The sequence below is a fragment of the Bos indicus genome, chromosome 22, assembly GCF_029378745.1.
Source record: "Bos indicus isolate NIAB-ARS_2022 breed Sahiwal x Tharparkar chromosome 22, NIAB-ARS_B.indTharparkar_mat_pri_1.0, whole genome shotgun sequence".
In the NCBI taxonomy this organism is placed as follows: domain Eukaryota; kingdom Metazoa; phylum Chordata; class Mammalia; order Artiodactyla; family Bovidae; genus Bos; species Bos indicus.
Window position 1 is genome coordinate 53,058,817 of NC_091781.1, and position 10,154 is coordinate 53,068,970.

Sequence of the window (10,154 nt, forward strand, 5' to 3'; positions counted from 1 at the left end):
GTGTCAGATCCCTCCTTGGGCCCAGATCACCATCCTTTGCCTATTGACTTCCATAATGGCCACACCTACATTGTCTCTTTGGATGGTAAAACATCCACACTTAATATACTCCTTACCTTACTGAGATCAAGAATTGTATTAATATTTTAATTATAGCCCATCCTACCACCATTGCAGATGACCTTCTGTCTCCAATCGTGTCTTCAAGACAAAAGAGAGAATGGTCTTCCCTGCAGTAGAGAGAGAGGGAGTGAGGTCGACAAGTCAGAATGCACGTGATAGAGGTGATATAATGAATAGTCTTCCTCTGGGTTCTTCCAGGGGGTCCCTGGCCTAGCATGACACTCACCTAGCATGGATGAGCATTTGGTCTAAGTCTGTATTTGCCCAGTCAACAAACTCACAGAACCTCAGCCATTGAGTTTAGTATTTCTGATGAGTGCACATATAAATAAATTCAGTCCAATTAAAATTCTCTTCTGCTCACTTTTACTAAGTATTCTCAAAATCCAAATTCAGCGTTTTGATAATATGTATTGAAATTTTCCCGTAATTCCTTATGGAATTTTCTTCCCTACTCTGATTTCTGCATTTTATCTTTTGGGTTGTGTTGAATTCAAATTCTGTTTATTAGGTGAGCAACCTTAAAGTTTGGACATGGAGTGAACTGTTAACTTTGTCATGCTAAGGAAAAGTGGCTTTCTTTGGAAAGAAAGGTGTAGATGAGAGTGTGCCAGAGGGCAGTGAGGGTCAGGGCTTCCCAGGACCTCTGCCTCTGTCCAGGTAGTCCCATTCTTACCTGTCTCAATTACTGCCTTAACATTCATTCATGCTTTTTGGCAAATGTGTGAGTTCAGTTTACATTAAAGAAAGTGAAAGCGAAGTCACTCAGTCATGTCCGACTCTTTGCGACCCCATGGACTATAGCCTACCAGGCTCCTCCCTCCATGGGATTCTCCAGGCAAGAGTACTGGAGTGGGGTGCCATTGCCTTCTCCAGAGGATCTTCCTGACCCAGGGATCGAACCCGGGTCTCCTGCATTCCAGGCAGATGCTTTAACCTCTGAGCCACCAGGGAAGCCCAGTTTACATTAAGACACCTGCCAGTTCTGGCTCTGAGTTGGTTTCCAATAGCCCAACGTGGTCACAGAAATGCTGTTTCTCTCTAACTTGAAGATGAAAACTTTGGTATTTGAGTGTTTTTTTTTTATTGCCCTGAGTTTCTCAGTGCCTTCAGAAGCAGCCATTCTACCCTCTGGTTCTGGCATCCCTCATCCTTCTAGGAGGTTGCATAGTAGCACCTTCCTGCCACCTGCCCCATCCCTGGCCAAGCTCTGTCTTCAGTGGGCCCACAGTGCAAGGTGATAGCCTGACTAACTGTTCACTGCTCTAGCCCATGGGCTGCCATTTTCTCGTTCTGGGATATGGATGTGAGTCTCATCTCTCTGAAAGTCTTTGATGCCTGCAGCCTGCTTTCTAGCACTCATTTTTACATCACTTTGTCTTGATTTATAAATGACCCAACTTGAGTCAAGAATGACTGTATGCCTGTGGTTTGGACAGTTCACGGAAGGTGAAAAGGTGAGAAGGACCTCAGAGGAGATCATGCAGCCCCATTCTAGGCCACAGCCATAGGAGCAGTCACTGCCACCCATCTCTTTGTGTCTTCATTTGACTTTTCGATTCTGATTGGCCTAGCTTAGGTCAGGCTAGAATCTATCACTCTTGGATCAAACAAATTAAGGAGAACCTAGGAGGAGCCTGGTGATGATCACTGTAGGAGCCATTATGAACCAAGCAACCCCCACCCCAGTTTGAATCTGTAGCAGTGTCACTCTGGTTGCCAGTAGGGTACATCCAGACCCTTAGCATCAGCATGTCCTTGCTTCCTCACTTGTTGATTACTCCCATCCACGTTGACTGTTAGTCTCTATTCCTTGAACATCTGTTGTTCATTCTCAACTTTGCCTTGCATAACCCTTTCCTACAGCTTTCCTCAGAGGTGTAGTGTCCTGTACTTAGGGCCCAGCTTCACCCCTCCTCTTTCAGGAAGTCTTCCCTGAACACTGAACATGCATTTTCCATACTTTTTCTTTTGTTGTCAGCTTGTTTTCATGTGCCATATATTGTCTTCTCATTGTCACTCAGGGTCCCAGCAAGAGACGACACACTCAAATTGGGCAGTTTGAGAGGAGTTTAATCAAGGGACCATTTACAAAGGTTAGTAGGGTCGGGGGGAGAATGCAGTCCCCTGAGATGAGTAACTTTGTTACCAGCTGTAGGTCAAATTGCCAACATCTGTTGAATCATAGAAAAAACAAGAGAATTCCAGAAAAACATCTACTTCTGCTTCATTGACTAAGCTAAAGCCTTTGACTGTGTGGATCACAACAAATGGTAGAAAATTCTTAAAGAGATGGGAAGCCTACCTGCCTCTTGAGAAGCCTGTATGCAGGTCAAGAAACAACAGTTAGAACTGGATGTGGAACCACAGACTGGTTCAAAATTGGGAAAGGAGTACACCATGGTTGTATATTGTCACCCTGTTTATTTAACTAATATGCAGAGTACATCATGTGAAATGCTGAGCTGGATGAAACACAAGCTGAAATCAAGATTGCCGGGAAAAATATCAATAATCTCAGACATGCAGATGACACAACCCTTATGGCAGAAAGTGAAGAGGAAGTAGACTCTCTTGATGAAGATGAAAGAGGAGAGTGAAAGAGCTGGCTCAAAATTCAACATTCAAAAAACTAAGATCATGATATCCGGTCCCATCACTTCATGGCAAATAGATGGGGAAACAGTGGAAACAGTGGCTGACTTTATTTTTCTGGGCTCCAAAATCACTTCAGATGGTGACTATAGCCATTAAATTAAAAGATGGTTTCTCCTTGGAACAAAAGTTTTGATAAACCTAGACAGTGTATTTAAAAACAGAGACATCACTTTGCCGACAAAGTTCCATCTAGTCAAAGCTATGGTTTTTCCAGTAGTCATATATGGATGTGAGAGTTGGACCATAGAGAAGGCTGAACGCAGAAGAATGGATGCTTTTGAACTGTGGTGTTGGAGAAGACTCTTGAGAGTCCCTTGGACTGCAAGGAGATCCAACCAGTCCATCCTAAAGGAAATCAGTCCTGGGTGTTCATTGGAAGGACTGACGTTGAAGCTGAAACTCCAATACTTTGGCCACCTTATGCAAAGAGCTGACTCATTTGAAAAGACCCTGATGCTGGGAAAGATTGAGGTCAGGAGGAGAAGGGGATGACAGAGGATGAGATGGTTGGATGGTATCATTGACTCAATGGACATGAGTTTGATCAAGCTCCAGGAGGTGGTGAAAGACAGGGAAGCCTGGTGTGCTGCAGTACATGGGGTTGCAAAGAGTTGGGCACAACTGAGCTACTGAATAGCAACAACAGGTAAAAAGGGGTGAGGGGTGGGAGGAATCAGGAAGATCCAGAACTAAGAAATGGATCTGCTGTGCCACCAGCCCCCAGTGCTGCTGCAGGGAGAGGGTTGGGGGAGTAAATACTCTGATCTCACTCTTCTCCCTTCTTCCAGACTCCTGACAGTGTTCCCTATAGACCTAGTCCAGAGAACAAGGGAGAAAACTGGTTTGGTCCATTCAAGGCAGCTTTTCAGGCACAGAGCAGGGTGGAGAGTGGATCTGGATGGGACAACAGAATATCCACACACTCCCTAACTTGATAAATTCTCATCTTCTTGAGACAAGCTACTATGTTTTTGTTTTGTTTTAACCATCCCCTTTACCTCCTTGCCTCCTTGAAATTAAAAGACGCTTACTCCTTGGAAGAAAAGTTATGACCAACCTAGATAGCATATTAAAAAGCAGAGATATTACTTTGCCAACAAAGGTCTGTCTAGTCAAGGCTATGGTTTTTCCAGTGGTCATGTATGGATGTGAGAGTTTGACTGTGAAGAAAGCTGAGCACTGAAGAATTGATGCTTTTGATCTGTGGTGTTGGAGAAGACTCTTGAGAGTCCCTTGGACTGCAAGGAGATCCAACCAGTCCATCCTAAAGGAAATCAGTCCTGGGTGTTCATTGGAAGGACTGATGTTGAAGCTAAAACTCCAATACTTTGGCCACCTCATGCGAAGAGTTGACTCATTTGAAAAGACCCTGATGCTGGGAAAGATTGAGGGCAGGAGGAGAAGGGGATGACAGAGGATGAGATGGCTGGATGGCATCACAGACTCAATGGACATGGGTTTGGGTGGACTCCAGGAGTTGGTGATGGACAGGGAGGCCTGGCGTGCTGTGGTTCATGGGGTCGCAAAGAGTCAGACACGACTGAGCGACTGAACTGAATTGAACTTACCTCCTTGCATAAAGACTAGGATGATTATAGATGTTCACTGAAGTGACCAGCTGAGGTTTGACCAATGAACAGCATCTTGATTGAGCAATAGTAGGATGAGCAGAACATCTGTCCATCTGTCCCCTCTCACATGTCCTGGGTCAGAGGAGTTGCTGTTCTGATTTACAGATTTCAGAATATAGATTGGGCCATACTTACTAGCAGCTGGGGCTTTTGTATGTTAAAAGGTCCCATGCGTGCCCCAGCAAGTCTAGTCTGTTTCCATCCTCCAAGAGGCTATATGTGGAATCAGAGTGGGCCCCATGAAGGCAGATTCTGCCATCCTCCTACTCTCCTCTGGCAGCACATGTTTTCAGCCTACCCATTGCTTGCATGTGATCTCTGGCATTAGATCTGAATTTTTTAAGAGGAGATAGTGTAATTTCTTGGAGAAGGCAATGGCACCCCACTCCAGTACTCCTGCCTGGAAAATCTCATGGGCGGAGGAGCCTGGTGGGCTGCAGTCCATGGGGTCGCTAAGAGTCAGACATGACTGAGTGACTTCCCTTTCACTTTTCACTTTCATGCATTGGAGAAGGAAATGGCAACCCACTCCAGTGTTCTTGCCTGGAGAATCCCAGGGACGGGGGAGCCTGATGGGCTTCTGTCTATGGGGTCGCACAGAGTTGGACACGACTGAAGCGACTTAGCAGCAGCAGCAGCAGTGTAATTTCTTAGGACTTGAATGATAACCAGCTTTACCAAAGCCATACACTAGGAAACTGGGAATTAGCCCTGGTAATAACAAAGTGAAACTGTGTTTCTGTCTGTTTCTCCCTCTTGTGGCCACTGCATCGCACAATTCCTTGGGATATAAATGACAACTCCTAGAGTTTTGCGACTTCAGTCAGACAGGATCAGATATAGGCATTCCTGAGTTTCTTGCTGTGACATCATCAAAACCTCACCTCCCACCTAGCATATGGACGTTTTTTTCTGCTTCACTGTTTTCTTGAGTGACTGCATGGGGCTAGCAGCAGCTCTGGGGTTGACGAAGGCCCCCTAGTGCTCACATTTCCCACTGCGACTAAGTGAAGCGGGCGTTAGCAAGTAAGGGGCAACCTGAGACCAGGGGTCAATTTCCCGGGACCCAAACTAAGCCACGAAGAATCTTGTCCTGTTTGCAAACTGAGAGGCTTTCCTCAATTCAGAAAGTCTAGATTACAAGAGGTAACCAGTCTTCTTTTTTATTTATTATTTTTTAAATTTATTTTTAAATTCGAAGATAATTGCCTTATAACAGTGTGTTGTTTCTGCCCTACAACAGTGTGAATGAATCACAACTATATATACACATTCCCTCCTTCTTGAGCCTCCCCCAGCCATCCTACCCTCTAGGTCATCACAGAGTTCATTGGGCAGTGGCCAGGGGATTAGCTCCTGCTTAGCCACGAGGCAAAATCTAGGTGTATAGAACTGTAAAGGCATTATTAAGTATTTCTCTACCTTAGCCTATATTAACATGTATTTATATCTCTCTATATGTATTAAGCATCATTGCTTTTTTCTCTCTCTGCCTTATTTCTTAGCCAGGATCTGGGGGCTCTAACATCCATTTAAGTCCTGCAGAACAGTCCTACAAATTCATGGAAGCCCTCTGTGGACCTCAAGAGCTGAAATTTGGGGTCCTTGAATTTACTGCCAGTATGTTGAACCAATAGGGCTTATGAGAATCTACTTTCATGTCTCACATCCCTTTAAACTTAATTAGAGGCTGAAGTTCTTCCAGCCCCAGTGAAAAGTTGCGCCTTCCCATGACTTCTGTCATTAAGCTTAGGTGCAAAAAAATCCCATAGTCATTTGAACTCACTAAAAGGAGAGGGCTCCAATTCAGAAATTGAATGGTTGATCCCCATATGAATAGCAAAGGTCAACTTGCTTTGACTTTTAAACCTTCCTCCACCTCCCAGCTGGCAGAGGGATGAACCACGCACGCGGGCTGCCAGCCTACTTGTCTCTCTCCTTCCTTGGCATTCTTGCTCCTCCCCCTGCTTGCTAAACATGGTTTCTAGTCCCCCCACTGGTGGGCGCTGGGAGAGGAAGGAAAGTTCTTGATTGACTAACCCTATCATCAGGTGGTGACTTCACCCCCAACTCCACCCGTGGGAGTGGCAGGTGTAAAGGTTGATTCTTTCTCTCATGGACTGCTTTTGTGGAGGCATTAAAGACGTCCCTGGGAATATTCGTCTTCAGCATAACAGGAGTATCCTGTTGTTTTGGCTGTCCAGTGCACACATATTTTTCTCATCCTACAGACAAACTCCATCCAGGCAGTCTTCTTGGGCAAGATTAGAAATCCCCCAGCCAGCTCTTTCTCATTTGGTCTGTGGAAAACAATCCCACGTTCTTTGCCAAAATCAACTCTGAAAGCATAGATCTATCCCAAAGTAGTGGCAGTTTTTCTCTACTCCAGCCCCAGAGCAGATGGCTGGCCTGTCTCTGGTCTCCCCATTTCCTGAATGAGAGTCAGATCTTCTTTAACCTGAGTGACTTGTATCATTCTCTTTGTGTGGCTCCATTGGCATAGCTCTTAACAAGCTTGAGGTGAGAGATAGCACCCACCATGCCTGCCTTCCTCCCCATCCCTGAGAGAGAGGTGGTACCCGCAGACCTCAGCAGAGAGTTTCTTTTTAAGTGTCTCCCTAATTTTAATCAACTCAATTTCTTTGTCCCCAGTAGAGGTGAAGTGTCTCAAGAGTTGTGAAATATGTTTTAACAATTCCTGTGTCCATTCTGCATATGGCCTGCTTTAGAATACCGCATCTGTGGGGTCTGGCTGCCCCAGCTGAAACTTTCAGTGTGCTCTCTTGGTATAGACTGTTAGCATTTTTGCATTAGTGACCAGCATTTGACTACTATACAGTCTAACCCTATTTTGATTGTTTAGAACTGCATCCATGGTCAAGCTAGAACTAATCTGCGTATTTCGGCAGCTTGTCTACAAACCTCACGTGCTGAGTAACCCCCCTGCCCTGCCCCAAGTCTAGTCTCTCTTATTTTGGCTATGCATATCAGAGCCACAGATCCTGTGGGGCATGAATTATCCAGGTTCAGGAAACTTATTCTGTAGAGACAAGAAAGTAAATGGTTCAGGATTTGTGGACTGTGCGGCCTCTGTCACAGTTGCTCAGCTCTATTATGGCAGCACAACAGCAGCCACAGACAGCTCATAAGCAAACGAGCATGGCTGTGCTCCAGTGACACTCTACTCACAGAGCAGACAGTGAGCTGTGTTTGGCCCCTGGGTCACAGTTCACCAAATCCTGGATTGGATCAGTGAATTGAGAAGAGAAATGGCGGCCTTAACTAAACCCAGGGTTTATCTGGGCAGAAAGTGGCGAAAACCTCAGTGATTGAAAGCCCACAGACTGTGAAGGACATAAACCTGCTTTGTTCAGAAGGTGTGAAGATTAGAAATTTGGCTCTGGAATTTGAAGAAAACTTCAAAAAGTCAAGCTGGAAAAGGATTGTATTTTTTAAACCACCAGGATATGATTCTCAGCAAAAAAAGAGGAGCGTCAGGAAAGTCAGCACTGTGGTGTGTTCAAGGTCACCTGCCATGGTCAAGGTCACCCTAGTCTTCACCACAGTAGACTCTCTCTAGTGCACTTTTGTGTCGTCGTGGCTGCCAGCATATTGACCTACCTGGCTGGACGTTGCTCTCGATTCCCCTCTTTGGTATATGAAAAAGTCTTTCAAATATGTAGCAAACACTTTATCCCTCAAGCCTTAACTGAGTGTGCCCAGCTGGCTTCCAGCATCCATATCTGCATCTTGTTGCCGGGGAGCTTTTCCCAAAGCTGGAAGGGCTCTGAGCGCCAGGCAGGCTGAAAGTCCTGGTAAATTAGTGCCAGTCAGCCAATGACCAATCGGAGTGCAATGTTAATACCCCAACTTTCTTCCCCCTCACATGGGATAATGGAGGACTGTGAGTTACACTGTTTCCCAACAGTTTTCTAGTGGTTTTGAGCTCCAGTTACCCCTCAGTGGAAGGTACACTGTAATGTACCCTTGTTTGGCATCTTCCTCTCCTGTTGAACTTCCCCACTCCTTCCTGGAGTTTCCTTTCAAATAAACTCTTTGTTCTCCACTTCCTGCTCAGGAATTGCCTTGGGGGGAACCCAGCCTAATCAGAATAGCATTTTCTCTGTGTACTTTTCTTCAATGATTTCATTCTGTTTCTGCTGCAGGGGCTTTTGGGCACCTGTCACATTTCATTATAGTCACTTGAGTCTATTCCACGGAATGGTGAGTTTTCCAGAAATGAATCTTATTCATCTTTGCATCACTGGCATTTTCCCTAGCCTGTCACACAGTGTTCAAGATGTGATTGCTGACCACAGGAGGCTTGATGTACAGGCAGAGCAGAGATGAAGAGGCAAGTTTGAAGAGGCTAGTGCTGCACTACTAACCACATGAAGTAGCCACTAGCCGCATGTTGGCTATTTAATTAAAATGGAATGAAAATGAAAACTTCACTTCCTCAGTCTCACTAGCCACATTTCAGGTGCTCAGTAAGTGCATGTGATCAGTAGTGATTACATTGGACAACACAGATGTAGAACTTTTCTACCATTGCAGTTGGTTCCATTGGACAGCATGGGGATGGGGAGCAGGGTGGAGCATGCTGAATCCATGATTTGGTTTTGTGCGGCTTTGTGTGGGCCACAGAACTGAAAGCTTTCAGGATCAAGGGAGTATAAAGCAGCACCTATAGTCCTGCACTTGCGGTTATCTAAGGGCAGATACTTCATAGTGCGAGAGAGAATCAGAGGTGTATAGTTTGTACATGATTGCTTCATTTACATTTTGGCTGAACCACAAAAAAGAGAAAAAGTAACTTCAGAGTTTCCTAGCCAAATTGAGATTCATGTTGTGTGGTTTAGTGTTCCACAGTTCATATCCTGTGCTGTCCATTTAGGGTTGGACTGAGGTAAGACCTTTTAGACAGGGTCACATGAAGGTAAGAAACCTCAAGGCCACTCACCAGCAGCTGAGGCTGGATTGCATGGCTAGCTAAGAGCATGTACATCATTTCTCCAAGCGTTTGACTAGAATGTGAAATGTTCTGGAGTTGGAGTGTTTTCTGGTCTTGAAGGCAGGAGATGAAGGAGCTGACAGAGGATGAAATGGTTGGGTGGCATCACCAACTCGATGGAGATGAGTTTGAGTAAGCTCCAGGAGTTGGTGATGGACAGGGAAGCCTGGTGTGCTGCAGTCCATGGGATCACAAAGAGTCGGACATGACTGAGCAACTGAACTGAACTGGTCTTACAGTGGAGGTCTCTGTCATTTGGATTGAATTTAGGCATTGGCAGTTTTTAAGACATGATTTTGAACTTGGACAGCGTAGGACAAAGCAGTGTCTAATTCAGTCTGACAGTAGCTTCCTGAGGGGCTTAGTTAAGAACATGACATGTGCTCAGCAAATGTTTTTTGAATGAATGGATACATGACCAGATGAATGACTGAACACGTGAAAACTGAGTATACCTTAGTGAGCACAGGAACTGCACTTGGTGTCATGGCCAGTAGGAGGTGATGCTGTAAAATTGTTCACTGTGTCACCTCCTTTTAAAACAACAACAACAGCAATGTATTTTGTAGACTTTGAGCATCTACTTTCTAAAACTTTATCAAGATCAGAGTTTACTTTGGCTATAAAGGATCTTAGAAATAATCTAACCAGGTCAGAGGTTCATTCATGGCAGAGGACATCTAATCTCTTTATGGCTAGTAGAATGGATACTATATATGAATAGTAGC

General features: G+C 45.0%; 1 long non-coding RNA gene and 1 other non-coding gene across 2 annotated transcripts in view; one reads left to right on the plus strand and one right to left on the minus strand.

Moving 5' to 3' along the window:
• Positions 1-10,154, plus strand: part of LOC139178651 (uncharacterized) — a 191,665-nt gene that overhangs the window by 130,796 nt on the left and 50,715 nt on the right. The gene's annotated exons all lie outside the window — the stretch shown is intronic.
• On the minus strand, positions 1,005-1,077 carry TRNAS-GGA (transfer RNA serine (anticodon GGA)). The gene has a single exon. It is a non-coding gene; the product is annotated as a tRNA-Ser (tRNA).